A 16,557-nucleotide genomic window follows, 5' to 3' on the forward strand; every position below is an offset into this window, starting at 1 on the left:
ATATATGCGCCATGAGAGGTACTCCATGGAGAGCTGAAGAAAGGAAAAAGCTTCCTGATGAGGCTTTTGTTTATTTGCCAAGTAATGGCACTTTCTTCTCATTTCCTTGTATTAAGTTAATGCTGCAAGAGTTGTGATTAGAAACTGTTCCGGTAGTTTACCTTCCGCAGTCTGTAGTAGTACCACAGCCTGTAATCTCCTTGTATTTTCAGATGGAACACCAGAACATGCCAATCCATAAAGCCAAGCAGGTATAGGCCTGTCCGATACTTGCAAACCTCCAAGAAACTCTTTGGTGGCTGCTGGAAATGGGCCCAACAGTCTATCTATCGTTACACTTATATAGCGCCTTTCTAGACACCCAAGGACGCTTCACAATCCACACTGCTCAGAACGAGAAGCGGCAGCCAAACACACACAGCGTACTCTCGACCAGGAACGACCGTCCACCTGGAGGACTGCATCGAGCACTAGGATTTCACCCAGGACAGAAAATGGTCCAATCAATATCTGGGCGCACACACATTCATTCACACACCAGGACAGTTATTAGAGAAGCCAATTCACCTACCCTCCATGTTTTTGCACTGTGGGAGGAAACCGGGCCCCCCGGAGGAAACCCACGCAGACACAGGGAGAACATGGAAACTCCACCCAGTGGGTGCTGTCCCTGTGGTTTTTGTGGAACCCAATGTCCAAGTGTAGTGATGGGGAAACTACTCTGAACGAATGGCTAGGTTCTTCAGATGAGACATAAAACAGAGGTCATAAAAGATCCTGGGCTATTTCCTTGAAAAGAGTCTGTGTCTGCCCCCAATATTCACCTCTATCTACCACTGTGGCCACCTGTGGCTTCCTGATCATTCCCGTTCTCTAATAAACTGGCACAGTCACTCCCTCTCATCTCCTCTCTACCTAATATCTGATGTGTGATGAGCATAGTGGTGCAGGTTGGCTGCTGTCGCATCATCCAGGGAGATGCTGCACAGTGGTAGTGGATCATGCGAATTCATGTTCCAAAGAATTTAAAAAGCTTAGTGGTCCTCTCCCTTTTGAGAAAAACCATGTAGTCACTGTCCAAGGAAAAACATGTTTCTCCATCTAGTTGATTTTTCAGTTATCTATTATTTGACCATAGCAGCTACTAGGCATCCATTTTCTACTGAGAGTTAAGGCCCAGATCATTTGTACTAACTGCATCATCATTTATTCATTCATTATCTGTAAGCGCTTATCCAGTTCAGGGTCGCGGTGGGTCCAGAGCCTACCTGGAATCATTGGGCGCAAGGCGGGAATACACCCTGGAGGGGGCGCCAGTCCTTCACAGGGCAACACAGACACACACACACAATCACTCACTCACACACTCCGGACAATTTTGAGTTGCCAATCCACCTACCAACGTGTGTTTTTGGACTGTGGGAGGAAACCGGAGCACCCGGAGGAAACCCACGCAGACACAGGGAGAACACACCACACTCCTCACAGACAGTCACCCGGAGGAAACCCACGCGGACACAGGGAGAACACACCACACTCCTCACAGACAGTCACCCGGAGGAAACCCACGCAGACACAGGGAGAACACACCACACTCCTCACAGACAGTCACCCGGAGGAAACCCATGCAGACACAGGGAGAACACACCACACTCCTCACAGACAGTCACCAGGAGGAAACCCACACAGACACAGGGAGAACACACCAACTCCTCACAGACAGTCACCCGGAGCGGGAATCGAACCCACAACCTCCAGGTCCCTGGAGCTGTGTGACTGCGACACCTACCTGCTGCACCAACCTGCATCAATTAGCATTTATTGTTATTTCACTAAACAATATATTGAGAAGGTTACGCTGCATTCAAAATGGTAAGTTAATATAGTTCTCAGTATAGGTTTAAAATAGAACACATGGGAAATAGATCATATTTTTATTTTTGTGTGTAATCATCTTTAGCCTCTATACAGTTGTTGGATCTAGCAATTAGCTTTTCAATTCCCTGGAGAAAAAAATATGTCTTTACCCGAAATAATTAGAAAATCACTTTCCACTGAGTTCTTTTTTCAAGTTTGCAAAAAGACATAATCCCTGTAGGTGGAGGACTGATGTCTTGGAATCCACAGTCACTCACAGCACCGTGCTCAAGTTTCCTCAGCGCACTTGTGAGAATGGCTTTATTTTCATAGCAATTGCAACAAAACTAATGACCTTTTTGGCTGATGTTTTTTTATATCTCCTCAGAATGCGTCGCTTCCTAAAACATTTTAAAATTCCCTGCTCGATTTGTAGATTTTACTGATTCTGAGATCTTTCTGAACACTCCTCGTATATGCAGTGCTCATCATTTATATCTAAATATATGAAATGTATCTCATATATCCAGCCACTGCTGGAGTTTGGTAAAATGACAATGTCATTCATGCTATCGCCGGCTGAAAGCTCTGTAAAAACCACAGCATTCTCTGATGCAGAAGACTGAGGGGAGAGGGAGGGATTACATGATAGATATTCCATCCACATATTTCTGTAACATCCACGGAACAGCAAGAGATGAAGGACTTCCTTCACCTCCGTGATTCAGGCATTTAGCTTAACTTTACATTACAGGATCTGCATTTGAATGAGAACTAAAGCTTTTCCATTTCCACACAAGCTTCATTTGGTCAAAATAAAGCAGGCCAGACTCTAAGTACATCGCAGTGATTCAGCGATATGCTCTTAATATACTGCAAGGCAGATCGCAATCACGATCTGTAGCCGTATAATCGTAATACCTGTGTTGTCCACATGGTGCAGGCCTAATAGTGCATATGATTTATTACTTGGTGCTGGAACAAAAATCCAGTAGAGTGGAATATGCGGAATATGAGTGAGCAGGATGAATAGATGTGATGCTCTGGACTCCTCCGAGAGCCACTCACAGGCTCCAAACACACACTGGATTTATGTGCACCGGCCTGCTAGCAGCTGAGTGCTTCAATTGGCCCGGCTTCATGCGGAGTCAATACTAATGACTGAGGAGACTATATGGCCACAGTGAGATTATAGCTCTGAGGCCCCAACCGCTCCTATTGTCATGTCAGGCATGGAAAAGTAATGGTTGCCCTGGCCTGCCTCTTTTCATCTCTTTGCTGCATTGTCTGTGTTATACAGTCATTAAGGCTAATGACTATTCAGACGTATTTGTTTTGAGCTGCGAAGGATACCGGCAGTCCTCGGTAACGTGTAGGTGGAGGATATCAGAGCGGTGGGCGAGAGAAAACAGAGCCGATGCTTTTCCACTGTTCTGCCCACCAGAGCGGAGGAGCGAGACAGTATCAGACTCCTTCGGCGCATCGCTGTGGCACGAGTGTAAACATTCCACCGCAGAGGATCACGCTCTAATTCATGTTTTTTTGAATGTGGGCCACTGAGGCTGCGCAGTTTATTGTTTGCTTGGTTATTATTGAGATATTGTGTTTGCAAGACTGAAATTGCAGAGTCCTGCCTAAGGCCTACCCTCTAACCAATCACTAAATGACTTATTATGTGTTGTGAGTATCCTGACCAATCACAGCTCTTTGGTGTCAGAAAGGAGGAATAAGGAAGAGATATTAATCAATAAACCAAACGTGATTGTAGTAATAAAAAAAAATAATAAATCAGCAGGCCTCAGGCTTTGAAATGTATACAAAGACATGTTCAAGGGTGAATTGTAGAAGGTTTTCCCCCCAGTGGTGATAATAGGAACATAGTGAAACTATACATGTCTTTATGTAATAAAAAGGCTGGATCCTAAATGCAACGTGAATAATCGATCACTTTTCAGCGATAATTAACTTCCCTAGGGTCAAAATGACACATTTGTGAAATACTGGGATCAAGACACCACAAGGATTAAAAACACAGCAGTGATCTCCCCCTGTCTAAACAGCCTTGTTCAGAATGGCCACTTTCAGCTCCTGTTCCTTTAAAGGAGAATGAGCCATGCACAACTGAACCCAGGGCAAGTAGCAACACCTAGCCATGCTCTTAGCACTTGTTTTTGCATGTGTTTTTTTGTTTGTTTGTTTGTTTTGTTGTTGTTTTTCCAGTTCTGCTTTTGTTGTCACTGTTTTGTTTAGTTTTTTTTTAATCCTTCTCTGCTCTCATTTTTTTTTGCCATTTTTGCTCTGTTCTCTTTTTCCTCAGCTGTTTTTTTTTTTTTTTTTGCTTGTTTCTCAAATCATTTCATTTTTTATTATCTGGTTTACTTGGTTCAGCCTCTTGGATGAACATAGGTTTGGAGCAGTGATTGGTGATGCTCAGATGTGGGAGCAATAGAGTTCCAAAGTCTCCCCACTTGAGGACTGAAGTGGAGCAAAGTCAGAATGGCTCATGTTATTCGACTTAGGCATTTTTAAGACTACATTGTCTGTAACTGCTTATCTGGGGTGGGTCTGATGCCTACATGGAATCATTGGGTGCAAGGCAGGAATACACCCTGGAGGGGGCGCCATTCCTTCACAGGGCAACACAGACACACATTCACACACTGACCCCTACAGACACCATGGAGTCACCAATCGACTTACCACCGTGTGTTTTTGGACAGTGGGAGGAAACTGGAGCACCCGGAGGAAACCCACGCAGACACAGAGAGAACACACCAACTCCTCACAGACAGTCACCCGGAGAAAACCCACGCAGACACAGGGAGAACACACCACACTCCTCACAGACAGTCACCCGGAGGAAACCCACGCAGACACAGGGAGAACACACCACACTCCTCACAGACAGTCACCCGGAGGAAACCCACGCGGACACAGGGAGAACACACCAACTCTTCACAGTGGGACTAGAACCCACAACCTCCAGGTCGCTGGAGCTGTGTGACTTCGACGCTACCTGCTTCGCCACCGGGCTGTCCTGGAACAATGTATTTTTTCATAACTTGCCCTCTTTAATGATTGGCTGTATTACTTTGACTATATTTTATTTGTTGATCACAGATTTGTGGTCACCACTGGTCAAATGGTGTTGCGTTGATCTTCTCAGTGAATACAAGTGCCTGCATTTTACAAAGAACATGTCATATATGAACTGCTTTGTATGAACAAAATGCCCACAGAAGCTCATCTGGACCATCTGAGAGTTGGTTAAAAAGCACAAAGCTCTCAGTAAAAAGCTCTGGGATTCGTTAAAGGGCTCATTTGCATAATGCAGCCTATTGCAATATCTGTATTTTCAAGGCAGGCGTTATGTTAATGATCAAACTACACATCAGCATACTGTGCAGTACCTGTCTCCCAGCCTTTATGTGATGGATAACCAGGTTCATCCAGTTCCATCTCACTTCCACAAATCCAGGCTGAGCATCCGGTCAGATAATCTCTCCTCTGTCCATTCGCTTTCCGTGCCATTAATCAGGTGGATTGTCACCACCAGGGAGCCAATCATTTTGGAAAGCTCCAGCCCAAGCTTAGGTGTGCCATCAGAGACTCGGTATGCAGAAGCTTGGTCCAGATCGCACCACATCTCCACAGGAATGGTCAATACATGACAAGTTCGTAGGTGTGCTAATGACAACAAATGGCATCTTTGCCGATGCAGGCCTCCGTTGATATAGAGCGCTGTAGCTGATGAGTAAAGTAGTCTTTCCTGTATTAATTGCTCTTAAGGGGCCACTCGGCTGGACGCGAGGCCGGTTGCCTCCACACACCGGAGCATGGCAGTGCGTTTTCAACAGCAAAGGCTCTTTCAGAGGATTGGCTGTGTAATGCAATCTGTATGCAAGGGATGAGCACCATGCAAGCTGTGGCTCCCTCATTTGTGCCCATGCAGGAGGGTCAAGCCATCCCTCTTTTCTCCCTTCTCCTTTCTCCTTCCTGCTTTCTCCCTTCTCTTCTCCTCTCGTCTGCTAGCCCTCCGCTCGCCATTATCTCCACATAAAGCAGATGAAAAACTGCAACATGAAGTTCTCATGGTAACCCAGATTCCTGTAGCTGCGTCTACTGTACGACATTTTTGGCTTAATTCCCTTTCTTTAGATTCTTACTGCGGGTATTTTATGCCTTGTGCAAATTCACACGTCGTCTTTGTGAATCTAATGAGAAAATTTACTATGGGGGTTCAGTGAGGAGTCATCTACAAAAGCAATTTCTGTTTTAGATTTTGTGTTTAATTACTATGCACGGTGACTTAGCTAATGAATAATGAATGGGGCTCCACGCTCTATGTGCTCTGACTTTTAATGCTGTGCTCTCGCTCTTCCTCCTGTCGTTCCTTCTTTCCTGTCTTACTTTTACACATGCACCTTGAATGAAGTATAATAGCATCTATGTGTAACCGATGTCTTTAAATTGTTCTACGGTGAAGTGGTATTGAGCTTGAACGACGTCCACATCATAACAATATTGACAAATGCCTATATACAATTTCTGACGTATATTATACATTTTCACCAAAATGTAAAATATATATTAAAGGTTAGGGCGGCACGGTGGTGCAGCAGGTAGGTGTCGCAGTCACACAGCTCCAGGGACCTGGAGGTTGTGGGTTCGATTCCCGCTCCGGGTGACTGTTTGTGAGGTGTGTGGTGTGTTCTCCCTGTGTCTGTGTGGGTTTCCTCCGGGTGACTGTCTGTGAGGAGTGTGGTGTGTTCTCCCTGTGTCTGTGTGGGTTTCCTCCGGGTGACTGTCTGTGAGGAGTGTGGTGTGTTCTCCCTGTGTCTGCATGGGTTTCCTCCGGGTGCTCCGGTTTCCTCCCTCAACACACGTTGGTAGGTGGATTGGCAACTTAAAAGTGTCCGTAGGTGCGAGTGTGTGTTGCCCTGTGAAGGACTGGCACCCCCTCCAGGGTGTATTCCTGCCATGCACCCAATGATTCCACCGTGACCCTGAACTGGATAAGCGCTTACAGATAATGAATGAATGAATATTAAAGGGGGTGTGTCATAGCCAATTTCCACACATTTGAGCATGAGTTCCCGGAATGAAAAATCTGTGAAACATACTTGGACCAAAATATCCACAAGGATCAAACACCCCAGCAGCTTTCTCCACCTGTCTGAACATCCATGTGCAGAATGACAGGTTAAACAACTGTTCCTTTAACTGATAAGGAGCTAGGGCTCAGTTCAGAGCCACAGCCCAGGAGTGAGTCACAAAGGCTATGGTGTGCATCAGATGTTGACAGCCTGCAGAAAACAGACTAGGTGGACTTTCTTTCACAGTTTGTCAGTTGTTATGCTTCAGATCCCCAAATGAATGTGTTCATGAACTTAACGAGTCTTCTTTTTCATAACATGCCCTCGTTAATGTATTTATGTCACTCTTATAGTGCAGGATATTTATGCAACACTGGGTTGCTACTGCACTGTATTCATTTTATTGTATAGTTTTACCCTCGGTATAATTTTCTATAAACATAATTCAGGTGGATTTAGCACACAATGACTATCATCATCATCATCATCATCTTTGAGGCTTAATCCATTTCAGAGGCGCAGTAAAAATGACTATTATTTCAATTAAAATTAATATCAATAGACATCACTTTCAAAATTAGGTGTGTTTTAAAAATCAAACAACAGCTTTTTAAATATTGAGTGACTGCAGTGTTTATTACTTCCTTTTTTTGGTTTTAAGAAAAATGATTTTGGGGTGGGGTTCGATTCCCGCTCCGGGTGACTGTCTGTGAGGAGTGTGGTGTGTTCTCCCCGTGTCTGCGTGGGTTTCCTCCGGGTGCTCCGGTTTCCTCCCACAGTCCAAAAACACACGTTGCAGGTGGATTGGCGACTCCAAAGTGTCCGTAGGTGTGAATGTGTGTGTGTCTGTGTTGCCCTGTGAAGGACTGGCGCCCCCTCCAGGGTGTATTCCCACCTTGCGCCCGATGATTCCAGGTAGGCTCTGGACCCCCCGCGACCCTAAAATTGGATAAGCGCTTACAGATAATGGATGGATGGATGATTTTGGGGTGGATTTGCCTCCATTTTGTTGAAATGTACAGGAACCCACGAGCGTGACCTAGAAGTCTTTTGGAGTGTAAAGAGTCTCCAAAAATGATGGATAACAAATAACGAATTTAACAAACAAATATTCCGCTTGTTCTAGGCCAGTCCTAATAGTGCTGAGATTTACTGATTGGGGAAAAAACAGGTGAAATAAATTGTTTACACTGGAGCACTGTTGAGTTTGACCTGGTGAAGCAGTCAGAGCAGGAGGTCAGATGGTTGAATGTATCCACTATGTGTGGTGTGTAGAGGGAGTGAGGGCCATGTGCTTTACCACACTAGTAAAAAAAAATGCTCTGTCCTCTTGTTGCAGTGAGGAAGGACTCTTGACGCAGGTTCGCTATAATTCTATATTGTGGTTGCCGGAGCAACCTACGTCTGCCTTTCTCTGGAATGTTCTAAAAGCGGCATCGTCCAGTAATTTAACCAGGGATCCAGCTTGATTGTGCCTTGCTGTTACTAAAATACATTCCTGTTTTGAAGGCAGAGCCTCTAAATGCTGTGAAAGACTCTATCAATTTGCTATTGCAAGCGTTTAAAAGTGACTGCAGTGGCTCTAATGCAAAAGCATGAATTATTCCTAAGCAAGCTGTCTGTGAGGGGGGGGGTTATATAGAGCACTGAGTCACCACTGCTGTGCAACAGTCTGGACACAATATGGGGTCCAATCGCTGAATTAGAAACACAGCAACTTGAAAGAGGAAGGCCTCCATTTTCACAGCAGCGGCCCACGGCACTTTTTATGAAAAACCATAATACTTTAAAGCTCCACTCACTTTCCCGTGTCCCTCACCATCCTGTCAACCAGATGCCAGACATAATGACGGAGGTACCCATATGTTTTCATTTTTTTCAGACTACCTTTCGGATATTTCATCCTCGCCATCTTGCTGCGGCTCTGAAGGGACAGAGTGGGTAGTAGCAGTAGGGAGGAAAATGCATTCCCACTGATCAATGATCCAGTCCTCAAGAGATCCTATTGAGAATTCAGTAAAGGAATATAGATTCCTCTGGTTCTGATTAAATCAACATTCATGAGTGTTTTGACTTGGCAGGCTGGAAAAAGCACGTCGAAGATCCTTACAGTTCTGTGCAGAATAACGTAGTCGGATGGATTAGAGCTTTAAGATGCTATATTTCATCTCAGATATTATGTGCTCACGGTGTCTACTCTAGGGATGGGACACTTATCGTACATCAGTTAAATACATAATGTATAAAATTCAATATTTATGTCATTTCCCATTTTAATAGTTCGGTTAATGCTCTATGGTTTAATAATAACAGAATGCCTTAGAACGTAACTAGCACCCTATCGTTTTACAGTGATATACAGTGATAATAGCATTCATTCATTCATTTGTTCATTCATTCATCCGTACATCGTCTGTATCTGCTTCTTCCTGATCTGGGCTGAGGTGGATCCAGACTGCAATCAGGAATGCACCCTGGACAGAATACCACTCCATCACAAACTCACACAGTCACTCACTCACACACATTTGAGGACAATTTCACACCCTCACTGAGTCACTCACGCATTCACACACTCATTCAGTCAGTGACAGACACACCTGTGGACAGTTTCACACACTCATCCAGTCACTTACACTGCTGGACAGTGTCACACACACTCCGAGTCACTCACACACTCACACCTGTGGCCAGTTTCACACACTCACCCAGTCACTCACACCTTCACACCTGTGAACAGTTTCACACACTCACCCAGTCACTCACACACACCTGCAGACAGTGTCACACCCAGTCACTCAGTTTCACACTCACTCAGAGCACCCAGAGGAAACCCATGCAGATATGGGGAGAACGCACTAAACGCCTCCGAGGCAGTGAGGATTGAACCCAGGACCCTGAGGCCCTGCAGCCATGTGGCAGCGAGTCTGCCTTCATAAATACTGGAACGCCATTACTGTGTGGATTTGATTGAACTCAGCCATGAATACTTTAGTGGGGTCAGGTCTTGGTGCTAGTGGATTAGACATGAACACTCACTTTAACTCATTCCAAAGACTCTGTAGCTCCTTTACTATAGAGAACAAGTTCCACTGGTCCACATCCACCTTTTTTTTATATTTGAACAGTGACCTTAACCTGCACTGGACTGTCCAGTTTTAAACTGCAAACAGCTGCAATATGCAAATAAGCATTGTGAAGAGTTTCTGCTGGTGTTGAGATGAATCATTTCAGTGAGACAGCAAACATCAATGTTTTTGGTCAGAATAATGCACACCAAAATATACATTTCACATCATAACAACTTCTCAATTATTACCACAGCATTGAAGTTTATACATATTGTAGAGCCTTAATTAATATTGTTAATACTGAAAACTTTGGCCACTGAAATCCCGATTTTCCTATGGAATTAGAACATCACACATCCTTAGTTGTCTCCCTCTGAAGCTGTTGATTATGGATTAGCAGTGTACGGAGAGAGGGAGGTTTGGGTGGCAAGGAGAGCTGTAATAAATCCAGACCGAGCTGTAAGATGGCTGAGCTGTGGCGGCTGTTTTCGCCTGGTCAGCGCTCTGCCGCTGCGATTCTCCATCTGAACGCTGAGGTAAAGTGAAGTGAAGGGCTCAGGCCAGTGATCACTCTTTACTCAGATAGTCCAGATGAGGAGCCTATCTCGCTCTGCCACTCCTGGAGATTAGATGTGCCTTGGCTCATGACTGTTTCCAGGGGGAGAAGAACAGAAAAGAAACAATAAGTGTTTTAACCGTTTTGTGCTTGTTTTTTTTCCCCTTCTTTTTTGCTCCATCTCTGATTTTTTTTTTTTTTTTTGTGCAGTGGAATAATGCTTTTGGGCCCCTTTGTGTCGGCTCGCGCGGCAAATAACAGGCAGTGTGAATGCCTTGCTAAAAATTCCGCTGCTATACAATGAGGAACATGCAAGATTCCCTTCCCTCAAGCTGTGTATTTTCAGCAAGGAAAGCTGCTGCTGCCAAAGCAGCCACTGAAGCGCTTTTGTCTAGTAATTGTATTCTTCCGCAACACCTTTTCCCATTACACTATAGATTTTCTCCCTCGGATGGGCTCGAAGAGCCGCACATGGGTCTGCCCAACACTTCCCCATGGAGAGATTATCCGCTACAATGGTGTTAAGGTCCATTGTTATGAAGATGACTAATAGCATTATATGAGCCGCAAATCTGATGAAGTCAATTCATTCCCCCACGTACTGTGCTCAGAATAACTTGATGGAAATATCAGTGTGAAGCACCAGCGCCTGCTTTAATTTGCTGAGAGGAGATTTTAATAGCTGTGAATATACTAGGTCCAGCATGCTATAAATATTTATAAATAAACAGATGTATGAATAGATGGATGCATGAAGTGCATGAATCCCCATGGTGAAATGGATGGATAAAGTGTATTGATCTCCAAGGAGATTTCTGGAGTCAATAACAAGACATTACTTACATGGATTTACATGGCGTGCTTAATATTTCATTCTAATTTGTATGCAAAATTTGGCCAGATGATATATTTGTTGGTTTTCTAATTGAAAACAAGTACACATCATCGACAGGGAGTGCTAGAACACAAACAGATTTTGATAAGATTTAAAGTTCAAGCCTTTCCTGAAAATCAATTACGAACTGTCTGACCTGAGTGTCTGTTTCAAACAGGGGTCTGTGCACAACGTCCATATACAGCTACTATAGCGCTCCCATTATCTTGGCACTAACATACTCTCCCATAAGGGCATTAACATAAATGAGCTTCACCACAGCGATGGTAATCAACTAAACACAGGCTTCTTATGAAGCAAATTAAAATACTCCTGCATTGAACATAATACCAAATAGGCCGTGTGAATTAAAAGCTTGGTCTAGATGTAAATCAGCTTCATATTTTCCGATATTTCTTATGACCTTCCAGTAGTGCTTTAGTTCCTTGGTGCACAGCAAGGAAAATAAGAGACTCCCAATCAATTATCAAAGCAAGGAAAACAATGTTGATGCCAGACATTTATATGATTCTGTCTCGTTGAAAGAATATTCATTTATTCATTCATTATCTGTAACCGCTTATCCAATTCATGGTCGCGGTGGGTCCAGAGCCTACCTGGAATCATTGGGCGCAAGGCGGGGAATACACCCTGGAGGGGGCACCAGTCCATCACAGGGCAACACAGACACACACACACATTCAATCACACACTCACACTTACGGACACTTTGGAGTCACCAATCGACCTACCAACGTGTGTTTTTGGACTGTGGGAGGAAACCGAAGCACCCGGAGGAAACCCACGCAGACACAGGGAGAACACACCACACTCCTCACAGACAGTCACCCGGAGGAAACCCACGCAGACACAGAGAGAACACACCACACTCCTCACAGACAATTACCTGGAGCGGGAATCGAACCCACAACCTCCAGGTCCCTGGAGCTGTGTGACTGCGACACCTACCTGCTGTGCCATCGTGCCACCCTTTTGAAAGAATATCTATCAGAAAAAAATGTCATGTAGACATATAGTCTGAAAACTAGTCTAAATTATTAGAGGTTAAAATATGTATTATGTTTACCATAGACACATTGATAGATCTATATGTAGACAGACTGATACACACACATTTTATGGTTGAAGAGCAGTAAGTACATGGGACTGTATATACATATACATATATACCTGCATGGGTTTAACTCTGTTGTCTTTAGCTTTGTGATCAGAGCTGTGTGATGAATATTGAACATGCACTAATCCACTTTTGATCTTCACCTGGAACAGCGCTGTGGGGCTGCAGCTTTGGCAGAGGTCCTGACAGTTTAAAAGTACACCAGTATTTTTGCTAACAAGGGTTTTGCACAGTCACGAAAACACGAGGGCGCACCAACCCAGAGCCAATAAATTCCCCCTGGTGTGCGGCTCCTGTATCTGTCCCCGATGTGTACGCCTGAGCTGAGATGAGAACACGGCACTGAAGTCCCCCCCTCGCTCCACATCTTACCGCATTAAATAGCTCCCGCTGAAGATTGTTGTGTGCCAGGTGTCATGGCTCAGTGACTGGTGTCTATATCGGAGGCCGCTCTGAGCCTGTAAAAGTGTCACTCAGCAGGATTTCCTCCTGATTTACACATAGCGCCTGAGAGATTTAAAGTAAGATCATTTCATTCACTTTGAGTCCATATGTTTATCTCATCTACATAGTTCCTCGCGTATCGCAGGCTTCACACCGTGAAAGTGTGACTCGTCCTGTCTTGCTGATTACATTGAGGTTACCGAATTAATTTGTCGTATGTCCACGGAGTGCAGCTAACTTTATTTTTGTAATTTAATAAACCATAGAAAAAATTATTAAACGATGAGATGTAAAAGCTCTTGGATGCTGTAAGCTGCTCTGCAGTGGGAAGGACACAGAAGCCGAGCTAATCAACATTACATGTGAAGCCTGGAGTCTTTTCTTTTATTATTATTATTATTATTTAGAGCTGAATTAATACATAGACTTTATGGACACGATTTTTTGGGCTGTTGGTGGTCAGTGACTCTTCTAAGACTGAAACTATTAACAGAGATTTGCACATTTCCCCCACATGATAATTAGTGAGGTCAGGATGATTAGTTCTGGATCTCAAACCCCACTTCAGCTCAGCCCAAAAGTATCAGATGGATCGCTATTACCCAGAAAACACAGGTTCACTGCTCCACAGTCCAACGTCCAATGAACAGTGCATGTGTACACCTTAAAGGGCCTGAATTCACTCATTAAAGGACATGTCCGGGTACTGCTAGGACATGTACCATGTGTGTGAAATGTTATTGCCCTGACAAACAGTGCTGTCTGCACTAAGAAATAACCAAAAATAACCCTACCCTCCCTCAGATCTGATTGGTCTATCGTGTTGTGTTTTCATTAATGGTAGCTTTTATCTCATGATCACTAAATTACTAATTTGCTTTATTCTTGCAGGCTCTTATAATTAGTGGTTTTATATGCTTTAGGGTGCACCTGCTGTGGATAAAGACGCTCAGTTGTGCTTGGAGAGTTTATGTAATCTCCACAGAAAAACAGGAAACAAAGCTCATCCTGCCCTAAGACAAGCGTTGGTTGAGGAATGTAAAGCCCCTGAGCAGTGGGCTGTGGAGCAGTGGATTTGCATTCTCTAAAGTGATGAAGCTCCATCCAATGCCTTTGGAATGAGTTGGAGTGCAGTTGGTGCCTGACTTACACATGAGTGTTGTGGAGAGGGAGGGCGTGTCTACTGTCATCCCTCTAGTGGGGTGTCAGATGTGTAATTATTGTGAACCAAAATGGATGTCTAAAATACAAACTTGAGGTTAGTGTTAGTGGTGGAAGCGGCATATCCTGAGAGCAATCGTTTGTTAGAGACATAACATGCGAAATGCCATGTTGTGATTGGGGGAAGGTCATTTTCTATAATCCGTGTGCATGGCAGGTGTGGGACACACTGACCAAACCATGCAGTATCTATATTGAGCTTATTTATAGAGATACAGACATGGCTGTACATTCAGAGAAGGATCTCTTTTCTCAGCAACATACATCACAAGTCAGCTTCCATTAAAACTATGCACACAAATCAGATGTGGTTTTATGGATTTCTTTGTATTTTATCCATAAAGCAGCACATATTTTTAAGGGCGGCACAGTGGCACAGCAGGTAGTGTTGCAGTCACACAGCTCCAGGGGCATGGAGGTTGTGGGTTCGATTCCTGCTCCGGGTGACTGTCTGTGAGGAGTTGGTGTGTTCTCCCTGTGTCTGCGTGGGTTTCCTCCGGTTGCTAAGGTTTACTCCCACAGTCCAAAACACACGTTGGTAGGTGGATTGGTGACTCAAAAGTGCGAATGTGTGTGTTGCCCTGTGAAGGATTGACGCCCCCTCCAGGGTGTATTCCAGCCTTGCGCCCAATGATTCCAGGTAGGCTCTGGACCCACCGCAACCCTGAACTGGATAAGCGCTTACAGATAATGAATGAATGAAAATATTTTTACAGCCTATTTTGTTCATGCTAAACAAGGGTCCCTATATTTGTGAAGTGCAAAGACTTTACTGTAATAAATGATAAAATGGTCCACTTTAAATAATGAATGTATGGCACATGGGGAGTGTGAATTTGCCAATGGAATCTGAAAAACCTCCTTAAAATGACTATTAATTATTGCATTAGTGGTGCACTGAGCATGAATATTTTGGCAGATTTTGATTTGGTCACAGCCAAAGTGTTGGGAACATGTCTCATTTCTGTTGTCTGTGGTTGAGTCTGAGCAGATTGCACCTGCTATAATGAGTAAGCCCTGTGTTTGGATTTCGCAGTCACCTGAGGCTTCAGCAGAACTCTGAACAATTATAGCATATTGATAAGCGCAGGCATTAGGTGTTCAGTGGGAACATCAGGAGTGGGGGCCCAGCCTAATCCTCCCACACCACCAGAGATAGTGAAGGAGAAAAAAACAGAAAGTCATGCCTGATTGTGGCTGTTTCATCTGATTATTTATCTGTGCCATTATGATAATGGAAGCAGCATAAGTTAGTTTAGCACAATCTAATGATTATACCTCACCTACCTGGCCTCAGGCTCACACCATTCGGGCTCCACACTGCACCAGTTTACAGAGCTCCACTCCTACTGGATGTGCACAGGGAAGTCTCTACGGAATCAGGGATTTGCATTACTCCTCCGATTTGTACCTATTTTCTCTAACTAAACAGCTTCAAGAGACCTTCTGAACAGCAAGTAAGTTATTGATTTTGGCTTCTTTCCACACAGAAAGGTCTTCTTTCCCTTCAGAAAAAAGGTCTACTTCTCTCCTTGATTTATATCTCTATATTTCAAAATAGAAAACTGTATAAAATCTTATGATCCCCATTTGTGGACCCCGGAGCTGATCACTGTGGAGAATACAGAGGAACACTTCAGTTTCATGGAACAAATGATTCTACCTTGTTCTTTCCCCTGAGCACAGACATGTATCACATTCATTCTTTAAGCTTTTCCAGTATGTTTTTTTTATTTACCACTGTTCTGTTTTATTTATTACATCTTTAAGGTGCAATATTGCGTGAGGTTTAGTAAAAATCAAAATACCAAATCTTCTAGAAGGTGTGCAATTTGGTTCTGAATGAAGAGAAACGCTTATAAACAGGCCTCAGACATGCATCACCCAGTGAGAACCATTGGTGCAGATGTTGTTATTAGCATAGACATATTTCTGATTTACATTGTTTGTGTTCAAACTTCTATTAACTCACACAAACGTTGTATGGACAGTTCAGAACCCACTCATCTGACCAAGTTCCTCTGCGTGTTGAGATGCAGGAGAGAAGTGATTGAGACTGAATCACACCATGCTTTTGTTATCAACAACAATGCGGTTTAAAATTTTGAAATAATGATAATTAACCCTAACTCATAATCTTGACAAATAAAGAGGCAGATGTTCATTTGTATGTTTGAGAAATTGTGGTACTCCAAAAGAACACATTCACTGGGAGCTCCGACTTGCTGCAAGAGCTGCTACTTGCGTTTAAGAGTGATACACTACAAACCAGTCACGTTTCTCCCAAATCAGACATTTCC

At 43.8% G+C, this 16,557-nt stretch overlaps 1 protein-coding gene across 4 annotated transcripts in view; it reads left to right on the forward strand.

Annotated features, from left to right (window-relative positions):
• LOC136678368 (leucine-rich repeat-containing protein 4C-like) overlaps nt 1–16,557 on the forward strand; it is a 50,958-nt gene that overhangs the window by 20,717 nt on the left and 13,684 nt on the right. Inside the window, exon 1 of one of the 4 annotated variants that reach the window (XM_066656410.1) lies at nt 15,131–15,267. The exons of the other annotated variants lie outside the window; for them this stretch is intronic. The gene's annotated coding sequence lies outside the window, so the exon portion shown is untranslated. Of the gene's footprint in view, nt 1–15,130; nt 15,268–16,557 lie in introns of those variants that run through there. 4 annotated transcript variants of the gene reach the window in all.

The sequence above is a fragment of the Hoplias malabaricus genome, chromosome Y, assembly GCF_029633855.1.
Source record: "Hoplias malabaricus isolate fHopMal1 chromosome Y, fHopMal1.hap1, whole genome shotgun sequence".
NCBI lineage: Eukaryota > Metazoa > Chordata > Actinopteri > Characiformes > Erythrinidae > Hoplias > Hoplias malabaricus.